Here is a 16,285-nt window from a genome sequence, read left to right as displayed (position 1 = left end):
CTTTCCTGCTTATGCAGGGGGTTGGACTCGATGATCTATTGAGGTCCCTTCCGACCCTAACTTCTATGAATCTATGAATGAATCTATGACTGTAACCTGGGAACACGCAAGGGTGTGCCTGCCCTTATTTGGAAGGGATAAATGAGGCAGGTGATACCTGTGATTTGAGCTTGGGTCACTCTTCCCTTTATGGAGTCAGCTCCACACCAATGCTTTTAACTATTTACAGTTTTTTAAAAACAATATACATATTATCCTTATCCAATATATACAGGTAAGTATCTACAGTAGGTATCACCCAACAAATAAAGGAAAACTTCTGGTAAATATTTCCAGTGATATCATTCAACAGCACTAAGGGTATACAGATAAATATTTACAAAATGGTACACCAGGAACCACCTCCTGGGAATGCTTGTCCTATGAGCAACCCACCTCAGGGATGGCCTTCCTACAGAGGCCTGGTGCAGCTGAGGAGTCCTCAGGATGCCCATGTGAGGAGGATAGGCAGATACCCAGATGGGTGAACCACGTAAGTTAGGGTCACCAGGTAATTTACAGGGGATCCAGAGGAACCATTGGCATAGTACAAATGGATAAAAAAAAGAAGTGGGCGGTGGGGGGAGGTGTGAGCAGGCAGCACACCAATGAGGAACCAATTATACAAAACTAAACTAATCCCATCACATATTGTACAACATATCCACAAAGAGGATAACAGTCTTACAAAATATAAGGCATGTCTACCACTGATTTCCAGTTAGCAAGGGGTACCTCCCCTCCTATGGGTCTAGCCAGGAGGGAACCTTTCACCTGGGGTTTCCCTCTGGGGGGGGCCTTATTTAGGAATGCCTTCCTTGCGGGACCCGATTCTGCCAGCCAGCAACTCACAGTCCTCTCCAAGGAGCCATTGACCAGGCCTCAGGGCCCTCCACTCAGTCAGAGGCTCCCCAATGCTGTCTGCTTCACGCCAAGACCTCCCCTCCTGGCCCTGTGCCCTGCTTTGGGAACCGAGGCTTCTTCCAGCTCCCAGGGGGAATCGAGCTGCTGCTGAATGGGTTTGACCCAGCCTTACACCTCGGCCTTCTCTTTCACGGGCCCTGCTCTAGGCTCTGGGGCTCTTTTAGTTGCTTGGCTGGGTTGCACTGTGGGGCCCTGGCTATCTGGCCTACACCAGGGCTAACCTGAGCAGCCTCGAGCTGCTCCCAGAGCCGGCTCTCCGTGTGCTGGTCTGCACACTGTGTGGAGCCCAAACAGTCTCAAACTGCTCGCAGGGCTGGCTCTCCATGTGCTGGTCTGCACACCGTGTGGGGCCCAAGCATCCTCGAGCTGCTCCCAGGGCTGGCTCTCCATATGCCAGTCCTCACATTGGGTGGGGCCTGAGCAGCCTTGAGCTGCTTCCAGGGCCAGCTCTCCATGTGCCGATCTGCACACCTGTTCATCCAGCCCCCTTCTAGGGATACAGGCGTGAGCCACCTTGACCCAGCTCCCAGAGCCTGAGTCCCATGTGCCAATCTGTGCACCACTGGGGCAAAGAAGGGATCCTGGTGGAGGCCCTCTTCCAGCTCTTCCCTCTCCAACGCCTCTTGCTGCAACCTCTTGTGCAGCTCACGCCGCTCCTTTTATGCCCTCAGTGGGCTCCACACCATGAAATTCAGCGGACCTGCAGTTTGCAGGTCCAAACTCGGTCCGGGAGCTTTTCACCCCTTCCCTTCAGGAAAGGGGCAGCACCGGCTCTCCCCCACCCCATCTCCGATTGGTGGATGGGCTCCACCAATTGGAATTGAGAATTCTCGAGCCCAGGACGCACCGGGGCTTGAGCAGGTAAGTCTGTCACGTGACAATTTACTCCACCTGAGGATCTGTTTCTTGCAGTAGCAAAACAGAGCCTTAATTGGATGAAGGAACTGGCTCATCTAGTGGGCTTATTTTAACAACAGGCTGACATCTTCTCATCTACACCAATCAGGAGCAGTTCCACCGGTAGTATAATCATGGCAGGGTGAGCAGGGCAGGACTCTCAGGTTCTGCCTAAGGAGTGGCAGGGACCAGACTGGAGATGGGGAGCATTTAACCCTTGTATCCCTTTCCCTTCCCCCACACTCTGCACTTTCATTGCAGTGCTTTTGGCTTTGGCTTCAGCAATGCAGAGCATGTAGGAGTAGTGGCAGCACATGTTATAGAAGTGATGGCCAGAGGTTTGGTGTTGCTGGGGCGGGAAATGTCATGTCCTTTTGCTGCTGCTGCAAATCAGTATTTAAATGGCTTTCAAAAAACGTGTTGGAGGCAAAAAAGGAGGTAGCATCTCCTCCCTCAACAGTGAGCCAGCTGCTGCTCCTGCCCAAGGTGCAGTCTGGCCAGTCACACCTCTGGGTATCCCTAATGTCTGTGGAGTCAGAAAATGAGATGAAAATTGAGTCCTGATTTTTGGTTTTGGCTATTAGTGCAAGATAGGAATTATGCATAAAAACCCTTACCTTCAGGCAGGGCTGGACACAGACATGGGTGAACTGGGCAGCTTCCCTGGGGCCCAGACAGAAAGGGGGGCTGAAAATGGTAATTTTTTCCCCCGATGTCTGATTATTATTATCATTATGTCTGGTGAAGAGGGGCCCAATACTAACACTAATACTTCAGGTACCAGGTATACATATTCCTGGGGTGTACATGCCATTATGGCAAAACTAAGGACTCACTATATTATCAGTCCTCATACAATAAGGAAGTTGCAAAGCCAAGAGCATTTCATGTTGCCTCATTATTTATGCTTTGGTTACATGGACATGTGAATCATATCTGGTAGCTGTGTAGAAGATCTTGACCAAATGGGAAGTAGGACCAGACCCAGATTTTGCAGATTTACCATACCAGGACGATGGAAGAAAGGTCTGATAGCTATAGAATACTTGTCATGGGCAGCTAAGACTGGACAGTGAAGGGTTTCAATACATGAGGATGGGACTGAGGTGATTTTTAGAGTGAGCTTAGGAAAAACTAAACAACCTTGAGAGGTCCCTTGTGGGTATCTCTGTACTGGGTTTGTACCACTCTTGATGCAGCCACTATAAAACAGCTCCATTCACCCACATCCATTCTTCATGCTTCAGAACTGGAACAGCTAGGGCACACCCCATTATCAGGCTAGAGAGCCATGGCAAATGAATCCCTGGAGCACCTCATCTCTGTATTTCCAGGCTTGGAGTGTGTAGATCAGATGTAGGTAAATAAGGCTTATTTTCAACCACAGCCCCAAGAGCAAGCCAGGAGCCATCTTGCATTTATCACTTGGTGTGGTGGGGATGTTTTGATAACTGGAAAGGTCAGGACATAGTACATTTTGGACCTTGAGGCAAGCGGGGAGCCAGGGAAATGTGTAATGTGGGAAAGTGTGCCACTGGGGCTGCCCCCAAGGTTTGTGCCACGTGGGCATCTGTACCAGGGAGCAAGAGGGTCCTGTTACTTTAAGAGAAAACTGCAGCAGGCTGAGCTAGCTCAGGGAGAGTTGGCAGCTAAGAGCAGGTAGATTTTCAGCCATAAAAACACAAGCTGACCCTGGGGTGGGTGGGGAGTAACTCTCCTGGGTAATAGGTACAAAGCAGCAAGCCATATCACGGCAGGTGTCAAGGCAGCACAGAAGTTGTCCAAGTTGCATGGAGCTGAGCTAAGCACTAGCAGGGACAGCACACTGGTAATCAGATCCCAAATGAGAACACCTGTATGTGGTTGTAGAGTCACCTGACTGGAAGGGGCAGGGCTTAGAAAGCACATAAAGACAGTGCCTGAGACCAAGCAGTCAGACTGGCCCTGCAGGTAGCACGGCAAAGATGTCCTGAGCAAGAGGGCTAAAGTAGAGAGAGGCTGTCTGGCTGGCTGATATCTGAGCTTCCCTGGGAACTGCAAGTAAGGAGCTGATGGCTTGCAGGGAAGCATGACCCAATGTGATGAAGCTTTGTTATACAGCCTGGGGGCTTAGAGTTCTAGTTGTATCCAGTCGGCTTGTATTTTGGTGGACCAGGAGTGGCTAGAAGGGATGAATAAGGAGACCACAGTGGGGTGCCAGGAACTTACAAAACACCTGTTGTAGATGTGCCTTCAAACTTCACTTCATGACACACTACAACCTGCATGACATCTAACATACCAGGTAACCTGCCCTTAGCTGAAGACCTGCATTCCTTCACACTTTTCCCTCTCCTTCCCCCACCCCCCAGCCTCCTATCTCCGCCCATTGTCTTCCACACTTTCACCTATCTACACTTTCACAGATTTCTTGTCACACTTTTAGCTTCTTTTCTACCTTGGAAATCTCAGAACAGCAGGAAAGTCTCCCAGTGCTTGAGAGAGGGTGTTTGTGTCCTTGCAAAGAACTTTTTCCCCACCTATTTAGTTGGTCTAATAAGATATAACATCTACCTGAAGAACCTTGCCTGCCTAGTGGGCACACCAGTAATTTGAGGTCTGCCAAGGTCAGGGCTCAAGACACAGAGTGGACTTAAAGCAAAAGGGGAATTGCTTATGCAGTAGGATGCGTGGCTTTTTCAACTGATTCTGACCTCAGCTAAGCAGGAGAGCTCATGCAATCACACACTCTGCAAGTGCTTAGGTGGATAAGGTTCAATGATGGGGTGGTGATGTTGTAAGCAATTTCACACACACAGCAGGACCTGTGCAAAGTAATTCTGTCTCTGTGCTCTTCCCTGTTCTAAAAAGTATTTTGTCAATATTCACTATAATGAAATATTCACCCAAGGTTCTCAGCTGAAGGAGTTTTTTTTCTGCCTTCTGTTTCTCAATTTAGACACATTTGTCTGAGCAAATTATCTGCCTGACATCCCAGCCCTGAAGAGTTATCTTTGGTCTCTGTGAATCAAAACCTTCCCTATAACCTGAAGTGGGCCATCTACTGAGAATGATTCTAGTATTGCTTACCCTAAAGCTGCCACATTAAGAGACAAGGAATAAATGATGAAATTATTAAGTCATAATAAACTTCAACATGAAGTAATGGCAAAGTCAATGGGAACTGCTTAATTGGGACTGCCCAGTGTGCCCTCATCTCATAGAGATGTGACTTGATACAAGAAGTAGGTCTCAGATGGTTTCCTCTCTTCCTGTTTGATTTGGTCTCTTTTTACCCCTTTTCAAAAAAATAATTGTACATGGTACTCCAGATAATGTTTCACTAGTGCCTGGTACAAAGGGATGATCCTAGTTCTTGACCACCTAGGCCATAGCGATCATCGCCTACTCAAATTCACCATCCAGCGCAGGGTGTCAAAGGCCTGCAGCAAGGTAGCAGCCCTGGACTTCAGGATGGCAGATTTCAATGAGGTGAGGAGACTAGTCAGGGAGGTACTGAGGTCCTGGAGGGGAGGGGATTTGTGAGTCCAATAAGAGCGGTCGTTCCTTAAGGAGATGATCCTCCAAGCCCAAAGGGTGACAATCCCCACGCAGATCAAAGGGGGCAAGAGTGCTCAAAAGCCCCCATGGCTCACTAAAAGCATCCAGGAATGTCTCAAAGCTAAAAAGGAGGCGTACACCTAATGGAAGGGAGGGGCCATCACCAAGGACGATTATACCTCCATTGCTCGAGATTGTAGTGGGGCTGTTAGGAAGGCTAAGGCGGAGATGGAACTGGGACTAGCGACCCAGATCAAAGATAACAAAACCCGTTTTTAAATACATAGCGGGTAAAAAGAAGGTACCAAGTAACATGGGGCCTCTGCAGGACATGCTTGGAAATCTGGTGGTCACACCAGATGACAAAGCTAACCTCTTTAACAGATTCTTTGCTTCCATTTTTCTGAGCAAGGACTGGGACATTCCCCCCACCGGGATCCCGGATGGACCCAGGGGAGGTGCAGCCAGGCCCAGGGTCAGTGAGGACCTAGTCAGGGAACTTCTGGTGGGACTAGACATGTTCAAATCAGCAGGTCCTGAAGATCTCCACCCCAGAGTGCTAAGGGAATTGGCAGAGGTCATTGCGGGACCCCTGGCACAGCTTTATGAGCGCTCATGGTGCTCTGGCGAGGTGCCAGAGGACTGGAAAAGGGCCAATGTGGTCCCTATTTTCAAAAAAAGGAGGAAAGAGGACCCAGAAAACTATAGGCCCATTAGTCTTACCTCAGTCCTGGGAAAGCTCTTTGAGAAAATTATCCAGGAGCACATTTGCAAGGGACCAGAAGGGGAGATTATGCTTTAGGGGCAACCAACGTGAGTTCACTAGAGGCAGGTCCTGTCAGGCCAACCTGGTGGCCTTCTACGACCAGGTCACAAAATCCTTGGACACAGGTGTTGTGGTGGACATAATCTTTCTGGACTTTAGGAAGGCCTTCGACACTGTCTTTCACCCCATTCTCATTAGAAAATTAGGCGACTATGGTGTCGACGCCTACACAGTCAGATGGGTCTCAAATTGGCTGGAGGGCCACACCCAAAGAGTGGTGGTGCACGGGTCATTTTCAACCTGGGGTTCCCCAGGGCTTGGTCCTCAGTCCCGCACTGTTCAACATCTTCATCAGCGACTTGGACGAGAGGGTGAAAAGCACCTTGTTCAGATTCGCGGATGACACTAAGATGTGGGGAGAAGTTGGCATGCTAGAAGAGAGAGACAGGCTACAACTAGATCTGGACAGGTTACAGAGGTGGGTGGATGAGAATAGGATGGGTTTCAATACTGACAAGTGCAGGGTACTACACCTGGGGAGGAAGAACCAGCAGCATACCTACAGTCTGGGAAACTCCCTTCTTGTCAGTACAAAGGCAGAAAAGGATTTTGGAGTCACTATTGATTCCAAGATGAACATGGGCCGCCAATGTGGGGATGCAGTCAGAAAGGCTAACCGCACCTTGTCATGCATCCATAGATGCATCACGAGCAGGTCCAAGGAGGTGATCCTCCCCCTCTATGCGACATTGGTTAGGCCGCAATTAGAGCACTGCGTCCAGTTCTGGGTGCCACACTTCAGGAGGGATGTGGACAGTATCGAGAGGATCCAGAGGAGGGCCACTTGCATGATCGGGGGCAGCAGGGCAGGCAGTATGAGGCGAGGCTACAGGACCTGAACCCGTTCAGCCTCCATAAGAGAAGGCTGAGAGGGGATCTGGTGGCTATCTATAAACTTGCCAAGAGGGACCAGCAGGCAATGAGAGAATCCCTGTTCCCCCAAGCACTACTGGGAGTAACAAGAAATAACAGCCATAAGTTGACTGAGAGAAGATTCAGGTTAGATATCAGGAGGCACTACTTCACAGTCAGGGCAGCTAGGAGCTGGAACCAACTTCCAAGGGAAGTGGTGCTTGCTCCTGCCCTGGGGGTCTTCAAAAGGAAGCTAGATAGTCACCTAGCCGGGGTCATTTGACCCCAGCATTCTTTCCTGCCTCTGGCAGGGGGTCAGACTTGGTGACGATGCCCCTATCTCTACATGGCAATACATAGCTCAGACCTCATAAGACTGCATTTGCCTTTTTCATAACCTCATCACGTTATTGGCTCATCATCCTGTGATCAAGTAATACGGTGGTTCTCAACCTTTTTAGACTTGAGGCACCCTTGAGAATTTGCTAGTTCTTTGCTTTCACTCATTTTTTTTTTTTTGTTTGACTACAGAAAAATAATAGAGCAATTCTTCTATTGCAAAGAACTCAGAAAAAACCACAACAGGTCAGAATGTTTTTGACACTATGGAATCCTATTTAAAGTCTTTGGTTTTATCTTGTGAATTATGTGCAAGTGTTTGCACACCTGACAGTGCTAACATTGAATGGCAACCCTAAAATGTTCCCATGGCACCATGGTTGAAAAACACTGAAATAATACATCCAGTTCTTTCTCCTTGCCTGTTAGTTCCAACTGAGGAGCTTCCAGTTGATAGCAGAAATGGTATTGTTTGTTCTTAAATGTATGTTTTTTTTATTTATACTATTACATTTCAGACCATTTGTATTATTTCAGTTTTCAGGGCTGCCCAGTTCTTCCTCTGTCTTTGTATGAGTCTTTTATTCAAAATTTGCTCTATAGCTTTGTGTACTATTAAAATCAGATTAACACACCCAAATCCCTTTTCTCCATTCTTAAATAAAGGTACCAGTCATATGGTGCCATCCCAACTTGGTAGAGCTATTAAAATTCTTTTTAGCGGAATTGCAATTGCTTATTTTTACAAGATAAATCACCTTTAGCACAGCTGTCTCTCATAAACCTTTATCTTTACTTCTTTTTCCTGAACAGCACCTAGATTTCAGTAGTGTATGATTCATAATTAGGCTATTCACTTTGTTACTGAAATATTCCGAATCCTTAATCAAATTACTTTGCCAATCGGGCCTTGTTCTCTGACTGCAGCTAACGGAATTTGTTCTGAAATTTCCAGTATCTCAGGTAGTGTTCTGTGTATTCTGTTTGGTTTTGCTGCCTTTTAAAAACACTCTGGTGGTTCAACTTCATTGACATTGACAGGAAGTGCAATTTAACCTCTTTTGTGTATACATCCAGCTTTGGTTTTAACACTGTTTAGATACAACTAAACATTTAATTAAGGAAAGTTGCAAATGACAAAGCATCTGAGAATAAATAAATATATACCCAGCTGCCTAATTCTTGTGTAGTTTACTATAAAAAATAATTAAAAATGTAGCTCTCTTTTTTTTTTCTTTTTCTTTCAGGTATTTAGGCAGTATTCATCATCATCATCATATTTGAGTACTGGAATGATAAAATTTTCAATACAATATTGTCAAGGGTTATATGCAATTAAACTATTATTTTGGTTCTGTTTAGTATATCATAACAGGAAAAATTGGAGGTCCTACTACAGTCACAAAATTATGATGTAATTGGGATTGTGGAGACATGATGGGATGTTTATATGATTGGAGTACAGTCATAGATGGGAATAGCTTGTTCAGGAAAGATAAGCGGGGGGCAGGGGAGTGGGAGGGAAGAGGAAGTGTTGACCTTTTTATATAAAGGTAATGTACATGTGTTTGGAGGTGCAGTACTAATTGGAAAGTAGCCCTGTTGAAAGACTCTGGGTAAATATCATTGGAGGGAGCAGCAGGGTGAATGTCATGGTGGGCATCTGTTACAGGATCTAAAACCAGGAGGAGGACAAGGCCTTCTTTAAACAGCTGGTGGAAGCTTCTGTGGTAAGCTTGCTGACAGCAGCCTGGCTGCTGCCTAGATAAGGGCTTAAAGTGATTGGTGAGGCATTCCCTCCAATCAGGTGATGTCAGGGGAGGAGCTTGCCCTGCCCCTACCGAAGAGCTGGACCTGGTTGAAGACTGCACATCCCCTCTTCCTGATTGGTTCATTCACAATTTGGGGTTGAAGCCTCTGGAGGAAATGAAAGATCAGTGTGCCCGGCACACAGGGCTTCTGTGTTGAAGGATGGAGAAGAGGATTGGCAAGAAGAGCTGGTGAAAGCTGGCCAGCAGGGCAGAGCCATTACCCCAAGAGCCCTGAGGACCCCCCTTACTGGATGGAAGCAGCAAGTGGCTGCATCCCCAGCCCTGCCACAGAGAAGCACAGCAAATGGTGCACAGCTCAGTACATGGAGCAAAAGACCCTGGGAGCTGCACAAGGCAGCTCTGATCCATAACCTGTGGCAAGCGGCTAGGCTTTTTGGTGCAGAAGTGGTGCACGGAGAGAGACCCTGGGAGCTGATCAGGCCAGAAAACCTGGTGCAAACAGTGCTGAACAGAGGGTCCAGGAGCGGACCCAGACCTTGGGAGCTGCACAAAGCAGCTCGGGTCTTGCACCCCTGACACAAGGCAAAGAACTCGGTGCAGGCGGCACTGCACCAAGGATCTGGGAGTAGACAAACTCTGGCACCACATAAGGTGGCCTGGGTCTCCAACCCTGAGCAAAAGGCTGAGCTCTCACTGCACATGATAGCACACAGGGCTACAAGCAGGCAGATAGCCTGGGGAGCCCAGGGGGGCAGTGAGCCTCAGTCAAAGGAGGAGACACCTTGCTCTAACCCTGGAGCCATGTGTTACCCAAGGACATGGGATTCCATCCCATCATCCTGCCCCCCTCTCCCCCCCATACTAACCTTTGGAGAGAAGACCCCTGAAGGGAGGGCCCCCCAGGGGGGGCTGGAGTTTCCCAGAGTGGGATGTTCTAACTGGGATGAGGCGGGCCTGAGAAGCACTAGGGATTTTCTCCTCCCTGTCAGTGGAGTACAGTCATGGCTCCAGGATAGACTGGGCCTTGGTGTCTCTTAAAGGGTGATTTGAATTTGATATTTCTGTGCCTCATATTTTGTGAGAGAGCACCTTATATTTTGTGAACGTGTAAGTTATATTTGTAAGTGAAACTTTAATAGAGTTTAAAGTTGTATGAGCCTTATTGAAAACCTGGTTGGGATGTTATCATGTTATATTCCTGTACCTTGAGTAGATTGTGTAGATATTATCCATAGTTTTTGTCATGTATATATGTATATATTTATATTTATATTTCTCTTTACGGTTCATTATATTAATACCTTTCTATATACTTAAGTTTCAGATTGTCCTGGCTGGCTCTATAGGGAGTGGAGGGAAAGTGTGCTTTACCTGTAGTTTCCCCCCACAGCGCACCTGCCCTGCTAACAATCCCCTTCAACTGGAGAAGGGAGTACATGCCCGAGCACACCTGAGCTACACTTCCAAATTGCAGGAATTCATTCTTCTGAGGGACTTTATTTATCAAGGCATCTTCTGGGAGGGAAATGCAGCAAAGCACAAGCAGCCCAGCAAATTCCTGGAGTATTTTGAGGATAACTTTTTAATACAGATGTAACCAGGCAACTGGGGGGATGGGGAGCAAATCTTCTCGATTTGATGCTCACAAACAGGGAGGAATTGGTTGCTGTGAAGGTGGAAAGTAACTTGGGTGACAGTGACCAGAACATGATAAAGTTCAAGATCCAAAAGGGATGAAGGAAGGAGAGCAGCAGAATAAAGACCCTGGACTTCAGAAAAGCAGGCTTTAACAAATTCAGGGAAGAGGTAGTCAAGTTCTCCTGGGAGGAAATCTGATGGGAAAAAGAGTCCAAGAGAGCTGGCTGTACTTTAAGGAGGCCCTTGTAAGGGCACAGGAACAAGTTACCCTAATGTGATGGAAAAATGGAAAGTGCAATGGGAGACCAGCCTAGCTAGACAGTAATCTCTTCAATGAGTTGAAACTCAAAATTGAATCCTATAAAAAGCAGGAACTTCATAGTAGTAAGGAAGAGTATAAGAATATTACGTGGCATGAAAGGAGAACATTAGGAAGGCTCAGGCATGATTTGAGATACAAGTGGTATGGTACATAATGTACTAAAAAGGGATTCTACAAGTATGTCAAAAGTAAGAGAGAGACCAGGCAAATCATAGGTTCCTTATGGAATGCAGAAGTCAGTCTAGTTATGGATGCTGCAGAGAAGGCTGAAGTATTTAATGCTTTTTTTTTTTTTTTTACTTCAGCCTTCACAAATAGGGGGCCCCTCTACATGATAGGTACAGTTAGAAACAAAGATAGGGAAGGAGACAAAGAGCCTAGAATGGCAGCAGAACGTTTGGGTTAGGGGTTTCTAGCTTTCTTAGAGAAATTAGATGACTTCAGGCCAGCAGGGTTGGATGGTATGCACCCTAGGATACTGAAGAAATTAACTAAGGTAATTTCATAGCCATTAGCTAGCCTTTTTGAGAACTCATAGAGGTTGGATGAGGTCCTGGATGACAAAAAATGGGCAAATATAGTTCCCATCTTTAAGAAAGGGAAGAAGAAGGATCTGGGGAATTACAGACTAGTCATCCTGAACTTGGTACCTGGAAAGATCGTGAAGCAGGTTCTCAGGGAATCTATTTTGAAGCACTTGAAGGAAAACAAGGTGATCAGACACAACCAGCATGTTTTCACCAAAAGCAAGTCATACTTGACTAACTTAATTTCTTTGTATGATAAAGTGACAGGCTGTGTGATTGGGGAAAGATCAATGGACTTGACTTTAGCAAGAATTTTGACACAGTCTCCCATGACATTCTCATTAACAAGCTAATGAAATATAGACAACATTAAAGTACTTTAAGGTGAATGCATAGTTGGTCGTACTATTATGCTCAACAACTAGTCAACAGTGGTTCAATTTCAAGTTGGGAGGAGGTATCAAGTGGGGTTCCCTATGGATCTGACCTGGGTTCAGTATTATTCAACATATTTATAAATTATTTGGATGGTGTGATTGAGTGCGTGCTTAGCCAATTTGTGGATGACACCAGGTTGGGTGGAGTTGAAGACATGCTGGAAGTCAGAGCTAAGATTCAGAATGACCTGAATAGACTTGAAAAATGGTCTGCAATCAATCAGATGGGATTAAAAGACAACTATAAAGAATGACCTGGAGTTTACAGTAGATCATAAACTGAATATGAGACCATGTGCTCTTGTTCCAAAAAAAAAAAAAAAAAAGCCAGCAGTGGACTGGGTTGTATTAACAGGGTCATCACTTGAAAATCAAGTCAAGTGCTTTTTCCACTCTATTTGGCACAGGTGAGGCCTCAACGGGAGTGCTATGTCCACTTTTGGGCCCCACAATTCAAGAAGGATGTTGTTAGGGTAGCTTGTTATGTTTAATGCTTTGAAGTTGCACCTGCTTATAGTATTGTTTATATTTACATAATTATAAACATGTATAATTCATGTAAGCATAAATGTTTATAATATAACATATAATAATAACATATAATATAACATAATAATATAATAACATATAATATAACATATAATTCATGTTTCATGTAAACATTCATGTAAACATAAACATGTATGATTCATAATTATAAGCATGTATAATTATAAACATGTATGTAAACATAATTTACATAATTCATGTTTATATTTACATAATTCATGTAATCATTGATTAAGTTTTGTCCTTATTAACTTTTGATTTTTATTGTTAGCTGGCTTTGTTATTTTTGTAGCGTTCATAGGTGCTTATTACAGTAACGATATAGGAGTACATGGGGATGCACATGCACGCCCTGAGAGTGCTGGTGAACCCTTGACAGGCTGCACTCCCTGCTTAGGTACAGGCGGGGGAGCCATCGGGAGTGCCAGTGCCCCCCGCTGAGAGCACCAGCTGGGGAATGGGAGTGCCGGATGAAGTGCTGCTGCCACTTTCATGAGCGCCGTAATCCAGCCTCCCCTCCTCTTCCTGTCGGCAAGATTGGCCACAGGTTGCTGACTGGTCGGGAGGAGGCACATGCCCCCCCTGACTAAGGTGGCACCAGTCGCCCATGGCTTATTATATTATATCTTTTCTTTTTATCACTGTAAGAAGTTCTTTTAACATAACGTAGCACTGGCCTTGTTACCAGCTCCAATTAACTGAATTTGGCACTAACCAGCTGAATCAGAGTGATGAATGCCCAAAGTAAGACGCTGGAAGAAGGCCAAGCTAAGAGGTATGCTTGTGATGCTGTTAGACAATAAAATATGCTGACGGGATAAAAGATGGGCAATATGCTGTCTGCAGAGAGACCAATCCGAAAGCAGTCATCAAAGAAGTGAGGTTGAAGACAAGATAAGAGGGGGACAGCAAGAAGGTTTGTCATCATCATAAATCCAGCCTTCAACACCTGTCTGGACTGTCCCAGCCTACAACATATCCTTTTCTTCCAGGAACTGAGCGGCTGTCTTTTCTGTTAAGCAAAGTAACCTCTGGGATTGGGTGAGATTATTGTACTGAATGTTTGTCTCTCTCTGAATATAGAAACTACTAAGATAATACTTGTTATACTAGTAAACTTAGACTTTGATTTTAGGACACTAAATTGTCTGTATTCATATTTCACATTCCATGTAAGGGTTAATTGTGCTTTAACAATTCCTAAGCACTATCGGCTAGACAGTGGTGCTAACAGTGTGGATGGATTGGAAAATTCAGGGCAGACTGAAAAAAATAATTAGAGGCCTGGGAAGCAAGGCTTATAAGGACAGGCTGAAAGAACTAGGGTTATTTAATTTTGAGAAGAGGAGGCTGAGGGGGGATTTGATGATGATCTTCAAAAATTTTGCAATGCATACAAAGGTTTTATCATTTTGACCTCCCTACAATATATATGCTGACCATAGGTTTGAGATGGAATATCCCATCTGATGCTTAACTGGAAAAAGATTAACATACTCTTCTTGAGCATATGTTATAACATGGATATATCTCTTCCTGAAGAGACTGCTAAATTTCCAAGCCAGGATAGGGGTAGAGGGAAAAAGAAGATACAACAGACAGTGGAACATAAAATACACTCACTGGATGAAGCAAGGCTTTGATCTGTTATGACAATTGCTACATTTCTGTAGTTTTTTTGCTCCCTTCTGCCCTGTGCTAAATATATCACTTTTTTTCAATTTCAAGATGTAATTTAACTCAAACTGGGCATGTCTACACATGCAATTAATTAGATGCCAGAGTTTATTGCTTCTGGGCACTATATTTGAATGTGCTTCTGGGATCGCAGCACGTTGAGCTGGGTTGAAGCAGCCCTGGCTGGCAGAGGGCATGAGAGGTCAGCCTACCAGCCCAGGGCTGCTCCAACCTGGCTCAACATGCTGGAGAGGGACTGGCTGAGGCAGCAGGCAGCCCCCACACTGAAGCACCCTTATGCCCCAGCCAGCCGGGACAACATCTACATGTGGGCTGCTGCAGAGTAAAAAACAAAAAAAAACTCCACAGCAGAATAGCACTTGTATTTCCAAGCAGTAACCTGCGGTGGAGTTTATTAACTTACTGCACTCTAATAGGGGTGCATGTGTAGATGGTGAGATGTTTACTGCAGAGATAATTTAGGCAGCTCATGTAGATGTACCCACTGTGAGGCAGGGTTCTGTATTTGCAAATTAAAACTGATCTGTGAATATTAAGGGAGTAGGATTGGAATGGCAATTTTTTCTTTTCTTCCCCTATTCAGGAGCCCTCGCTCAAATATTTACAGGTTTTGTCTGATTATGCTCCCACCACTTGTTTCTCATATCTTTTCATCCTGCAACATCTGTGTTCTTCTCACTGGCCTAAAACTGCAGTGATAATCCCATCCATAAGCACTGGCCAGGCAATGATGCACTTGGGTGCAGTAGGCAAGGGAATCCTTTACCTACCTTTCCTGTACACTACAGCTCATTTGAAAGATCTGGAAGTAGTTGTTGCTGCTGCTACCTGAAGGAGTTGCTCCAGGTTGCAGCACTACACACAGTCCTCTGGACATGGGACTCTTAAAGCTACCATGTGACTAGATTTGTATTTTGAAGAGGCTTGATTTCTAATGCACAGATCCCTGCATCACTTCCAACCTCTCCTTAAAAGAATTCCTGGTTAGTTTTTCCATCAAAATATCAAAAGGTTTTGAAGAATCTACATTGCTAATCTGGGGAAAGGGTCTACCGGTTTTAGGCCAACTCTTTTTCTCTTGGAAGTGCAAGATTATTCCCCATGATATATTGAAACAAACTCTACACTCACTCGTGCCTGTACAAATCAGGCTTTGGTGGATGTAAATAAAAAAAAAATTTAAAAAGGCACTAGTAGTATTTTTATATTCTTACAGGTATATGATGCAAGGTCAAACATCATAAAAGATAATCTAATAGTGCTGGCCTAAGAGTGAAATGCTCCCTGTAATTATGACTTGAGGCCTAAGGATGGGTACTGTAATACCTGAAAGCTTGCCTATGTTTATACCAACCATACAGTTGGTCCAATAAAAGATATCACTCAGAACAATTCTTGCCTCTCACATCCCTATAATTATGGGATTTTTTTATCATCCTTTGATTTTTTTTTCTCTAAAACTTTAAGTTAAAAATATAAACACAATAGAGGAAGGTTTTTTATACTGATGCAGATCATGTCCATACAGAAGACAGGCAGAAAGAAATCACACAAAAGACATGGATACATAATTAGATTCTATATATGGAGAATTTATAAATGTGTTTATAATTTTCCAGGTAGAGAATCTAATTATTGGAGACTTGCCTTAAATTTGTCCTATTCCTACTTCTACAGCAAGGAAAATAAATCTGAGGGGTTAGATAGCTCTCTTGCCCTTTCCAGCTTTTCCCCCCTGCAGCCCCTTCCCCTTATCCTTATAGATTCATATTCATAGATTCATAGGTGTTAGGGTCAGAAGGGACCTCAATAGATCATCGAGTCTAACCCCCTGCATAGGCAGGAAAGAGTGCTGGGTTTAGATGACCACAGCTAGATGCTTATCTAACCTCCTCTTGAAGACCCCCAGGGTAGGGGAGAGCACC

Source organism: Alligator sinensis, unplaced genomic scaffold, assembly GCF_000455745.1.
Source record: "Alligator sinensis unplaced genomic scaffold, ASM45574v1 scaffold125_1, whole genome shotgun sequence".
Classification (NCBI taxonomy): domain Eukaryota; kingdom Metazoa; phylum Chordata; order Crocodylia; family Alligatoridae; genus Alligator; species Alligator sinensis.
The sequence above is the reverse complement of the archived record's forward strand: the minus strand, read 5'-3'. Positions refer to the sequence as shown.